Here is a 5,559-nt window from a genome sequence, read left to right on the forward strand (position 1 = left end):
GTGTATTGTCATGAAAGTATGTTGAGTTTTTCAAATGCTTTTCATGAATTCATTATGATGATTGTTTTATTAGTTTTCTGTATCACAATAAGGGTTTTCATATGTTGAACTATCCTTATATTCCTGGGATAAATAATTTTGTTATAGTGTAAAATGCTTTAAAAGTGTTGCTGAAGTTGGTTTACTAATGTTTTGTTTTTATATCTATGCTCAACAGAAATATTGGCTTGTATGAAAATTGTTACTGCCAAGATGGAGTCACATGTCAAACCCAAGTAAAGTAGAGCTAGAAGATCATGAAAATATGTTTGTGAACAACAACTATAATAAAAGATTCTTTTAGAATCACAGCCTTGCATACAAGTTCCATTGCAAACTTGCACAAAGACATCTGCCTACCAATTGTCTGTTCAACCTTGGATTGACACCAGCATTAAAATATTTTCTTTTTTTTGAGAGCCATTCTGTCTGTTGTTTGTTTTTTGTTTTGGGTTTTTTTGGGGTTGATATCTGTAGTTTTCTTTGCTTGTACTCTTTTTGCCTAGATTTAAATATTTGATTGAATTCATTAGAGAATACATCTAGTCCTGGGATTTTCTTCATTTAATTTTTCATTACTCATCTAATCTCCTTAATAGTTACAAATCTGTTTAGATTTTCTATTTATTCATGATTCAGTCTTGGTAGATTTTCTAGAAGTTTATTCTATATCTTTTTTAAGTCAAGTTTTTATTTGGAGATGTTCACTACTGCTGCTGCTGCTGCTGCTGCTGCTGCTACTACTACTACTACTACTAATAATAATAATTGGATCCCAACAGAAGAACATCAATTATTTACTAATCATGCTTAGAGATTATATCTTGTAAACTATAAAGTGGATTTTCATTTAATTGTTTATAGAAGTCTGTTATGCTCCTTTTTCTTTCCATGGCATACATTGTGAAACCTCCTTTTACACTTCTGATTTACATGTTTTGGGTTTTTTCCTTAGTTTTTCTAGCTCAAAATCTGTCAATTTTGTTATAATTTGATTCACATTGTCTCAGGCAGCCTCCAGGAGAATCAGAAAATTGGACATGTGGTTCAATTCTTTCCTTCCTTCCCCAGTGCTATGGTTTAGCTTAAAAAAAGTCCTTGAAAAGTCTCATGTGTTCCAAATTGTGACTTTTGGAAATGAATGGATCAAGAGGGGGCTATACTCATCAAAAGATTTGTTCATTGATGAGTTCATACCTGAATGTGCTTTGGGGATGTAGGACCCAGTTGAAAGAGTTGAGTAACTGGGGATGCACTTTGGAAAAATATATCACTCACTCAATTTCTTCCCTATATCTGTGCTTTAGCCATCATGAGGTGAACAGCTTTCTTCTCCCAAGACCATCTGCTATGCAATTTTTACCTTGTAATCAGTTGACAATGGACTAAAACCCCTGAAATTATGAACCAAAATAAGGCTCTCCTCCCTTAAATTGTAGTTGTCAAGTATTTAGTCCTAATTCTGAGAAAACAACTGATACCAAAATGAATTTATTAGGTAGGTTTACCTGAGCAGAGAAAGAAGAGACCACAATGGCTGTCTGCATGCCATAAAAGCTAAGGATTGAGTAGCTTCTCATTTCAAGGAGCTGGAAGCCATGGAACAATAAAGACCAAGTATATATCACTATTCTAAAACCAAAGGCCAGGAAACTTCCTGGAGAGTTATGGGAATGAATCTGCATTGGCAGGCTAAAAATGTGGAGTCTGAAGTACATGGGTGACAGTAGCAAAACATGCACCTCCTCAAGTGGAATGGAGCTCTTGAACACACTAACTTTCTCCTTTATTTTTTATTCCACCCAGGTTACAAACCTACTGCACCAAGCCACCCACATCCACATTGGCTCCCCCACTTTCAATTTCCTGACATACATGCCAATCATCTCTGGGAATACTCCAATACCCCATAAAGTGTGCTTTCCAATCATCTAGGCATTTCTTAATCCAGCCAATTTAACATGTCATAGTTAACAGTCCCAATCTATCCATTGTCAATATGATAAGCAGGCACATCTCTTTAAACCATGCATAGTCTCCAAATAAAATAGCAAGCTATTGCCCCTAACAGGGACCTGAGAACATGGATGAATAGAGGAGGAGCTATGTTGGAACTACTCAAAGAAAATCAAATCAAAACATAGGAATTTGGAAGAAAGGAAGGGACATACATCCTGATGCCAAAATCAATCTGAAATAAGAAACTTGTAGATCAAACAACAAAATGATTATCTATGATGCATAGGGCTGCCCATGGGTCTACTGTCTGTGTGTGGAGCAAGAAACACCATTCCCAGTGTTAGACCCAGTGAGAGAGAACCAACCAGGGACCGATATTTAATCCACACAGGAGTTTGTTACCAGCCGGGACCTGAGCCAAGCATCGGACTCAAGCCCTGACTGGGGGGAGACAAACATGTTTTATACACCTTTGAGGCCAACAGTTTCTAGGCCCCCCTATGGAATAGAACTAGCAAAGCAAGCAAAAGGTAAAGAAGTGGAACATCCTACTGTTAGAACATTTCTAAAACAATAGTTGATTAATTGTTGTTTCTAAAGGACTTTCTAAGGGGAGGATGTTTCTAAGCTTCCTCCTTCTAAGTTCATCTAAAGGGCAGGCAGGTGGGTTGTTCAGCAGCAATATGGAGTCTGTTTTGTTAACTAGGGTCCTTCTTTCCCACTGGTTCTTGTAACTTACTCAAATCTTTGATTTCTGTATTTATTCTTTGGATTCTTCCTCTAAAACATCTTCTGAAATCTCATAATTTTATCTCACCACCATCAATTTAACTGCATCAACCCTCTGTCTAACATATTTAGTCAGAGCATTTATAATACAAGGTCCCATGAGCAAAAGCAGAAGTAAGATAACTAAGGGGCCTGCTACAGCAGAAACTAGGGTAGTTAACCAGGGGGACCAGTCAAATAGATGTTGAAACCAATTTTGATGCTTTTGTTGAGTATATTTAGTCTTTAAAGTTTCCCTGACCATAGCTAAGGTATCTCTACCCTCCTTGTTTCATGAACAGGAGGTCAAGTCCCCTCCAATTTTGTAGGACCATCTCAGCTAGGGAATCAACCTGGTTCTCTAATCTGGAGATTGAGTCTTCCAGGTGACCTAAATCTCTGGCTACTTGGTGGTTTAGGACTTTAAAATTTGTGTCCTGAAGGATCAGTGAGGAAGTTCCAATAGCCACTGATCCAGCTACTCCTAGTCCCACCAGAATGGGCACTAAAATGGGAGCAGCCCATTTATTCCTATAGTGCTTAGTGGTTAATCCTAGATGCTCGTGGCCCCCTTTTTCATTATAATACAAGACTTGTGGAACAGCATACACGGTGACACAAAATAAGGTGGAAGATTAGGTGGCCAAGACTGATTTGGGAATACATTTAGTCAAGCCCTCAGTGCAAGCAAACCAAGCATCTTCTGGAGCCTTGTAGTAATGGGGGCCTGAGACAGGGTGACTATTATAACTATCATTACATAGATCTCCATAAGGTGATGTGTCTAAGCTGTAATTTGTCCCTATTAGGCAGATTCCTTTTCCTTGGATGTCCCCCAATGTGAGTCGAGGGTGGTCCAATCACAACCTGTTGAGGGGGACAAGTTTGGTGTAGCCATGAGCCCCAACCCCAAATAATATGGGGGCTTGGGGTCAAGGCAGAGCCAACAATCTTTGGCCTCCTCAGGCCTGGATTTGTTGAGGAGCAAATGGACACTCATCAACACTTCCATCACAGGGGTGGGGGTTTTATCTTGTGGCAATACAGTTGGAAGAGTGGAGGGTTTTGGTTTTTGAGTAGGCAAGGGTGCGGGCTTAGGCCTTGCTAGGGGGATAGGTAGAGCAAGGTCCTTGCTGGGTCCCATAGGTCGCTCAACCTGCTGGCAACCTCGCTGGATGGTAAATTCTGACCCAGGATCCCACCAAGATACATATAATCTAATTCCCCATGTCCTTCCAGTTACCCACCCAGGATATTCCAATCTTTGGGGAGTAATGGTAATCAGGTAATGTATGCCAGTATCACAGGGTTTATCATGTTATATGGTGGTGGGAGACATTTTTAACCAGGGATCTGTAATTTGAATGGACCAAGGAGCTATAGACTCACATCCCCACTGAGCACAATGATAATCATTGCCCTTACCATCACAATACGGGTCTTCATTTTCTGGACATACATAGTATTGGACAGGATGGAGTCCACATTTAGTGAGAGTACAGCACCCAGATTTTGCACAGCCCCTGTTCCAGAGTACAAGGCCTCCTCAACCATATGACATAAGCTAGCAGTAAAGGTGAGCTCGGATTGGTTGGGTCCGCTTTCTATTTTTGCCAGGATTTTTCCACTAGAAGTTAGTCTTAATTCCCAAGTTTCTGAATGGGGAAGAAATGTTATTTATTCCCCCAAGCTGACATGATTAATAGAGAATATATACCAAGAGTAGTAGTACTATATTCCCAATTTTAACTTTAAGTCTCCTGGGGCACTTAGGATCTTCCATCGTGCTGGCTCTGGGCTCTCTGCTGGTGCTGACTTGACCTGGGTGTGATGAATCCAAGCTGTGACCCCAGCTACTTTGGCCATGGAGGAGGTTATCAAAATAACAGGGTACAGCCCTTTCTAATGCAGCTTGAGGCTCTTACTCTGATGTCAGCATATCAGGACCAGGTCTCCTGGCTTGAAACCATGGGGGTGGAACATCATAAAGGGTTTTTCTCAAGCCTGTTGTATTGTAGCCTGGATCTCACTCTGAAGAATCTGTAAGGCTTGAAGAGACTGAAGTAAAGAGACACAAGAACTTTCTGTTATCTGTTCAAGGTTTAACTTAGAGAGGAGTGGCAGTGGCCTCCCATAAAAGATTTCAAAAGGGGTAAATTTGTCAGCATATGGGGTACATCTAACCCTTAACAAGGCTAGAGGAAGCAGACTGGGCCACCTACTGCCAGTTTCTAGAATATATTTAGTCAGTGTTTCTTTCAGGGTCCTATTCATCCTTTCCACTTGTCCTGAACTTTGTGGGAGACAGGCACAGTGTAAATTCCAATCAATATGTAGTGCCCTTGCCAACAATTGGATATCTGTGCCATGAAGGCAGGCCCATTATTGGACCCTAGATAAAGAGGGATGCCAAATCAGGAAAGTATCTCCTGGAGAAAAACCTTAGTTATTATGTTGGCTGATTCTGCACGAGTGGGAAAAGCTTCTACCCAACCTGAGTAGGTGTCAACCAATACCAGTAAATATTTGAACCTATTGCTGGATTTTATTTTGGTGAAATCAAGTTCCCAATGTTACCCTGGCTCTCTTCCCCAGAGTTGATTACCTTTGTTCCTTGGTCTTGCCTTGGAGTTTACCTATGCACACACTTGACACCTGGAACTGATGTCCTGGACCATAGAGGTCAGTCCTGGGATTGAAAATTTAGAGCTCATTAGTCTTTTTAACTTTGATTCTCCCAGGTGAGCTAAGTGATGTAACTGATGAACAAGTTGTCACCCCAGGGCTCAGGGG

Source organism: Heterocephalus glaber, unplaced genomic scaffold, assembly GCF_053883595.1.
Source record: "Heterocephalus glaber isolate CG9 unplaced genomic scaffold, H.glaber_assembly_v1.0 deba00000122, whole genome shotgun sequence".
NCBI lineage: Eukaryota > Metazoa > Chordata > Mammalia > Rodentia > Bathyergidae > Heterocephalus > Heterocephalus glaber.